Source organism: Antrostomus carolinensis, unplaced genomic scaffold (assembly GCF_000700745.2).
Source record: "Antrostomus carolinensis isolate BGI_N321 unplaced genomic scaffold, ASM70074v2 scaffold26354, whole genome shotgun sequence".
Lineage (NCBI taxonomy): Eukaryota > Metazoa > Chordata > Aves > Caprimulgiformes > Caprimulgidae > Antrostomus > Antrostomus carolinensis.
In genome coordinates, this window is record NW_010309085.1 from 1 (window position 1) to 233 (window position 233).

The following is a 233-nucleotide window of genomic DNA, read 5'->3' on the forward strand; positions in this document are numbered from 1 at the left end:
TGGTGCCTCACCCGGTCCCGGTGCTCCGGTGTCCCGCGGTGCCCGGTTCCCCTTGTCCCACCGTGCCCAGGACCGCTTGTCCCGCCATGCCCGGGTCTCCACTGAGCCCACTTCCCCATGTCCTGCTGTGCCCAGGTCCTCTTGTCCCACCATGTCCAGGTCCCCACCATGTCCAGGTCCCTTTGTCCCTCCATGCCCAGGTCCCCACCATGCCCAGATCCCCACCATGCCCA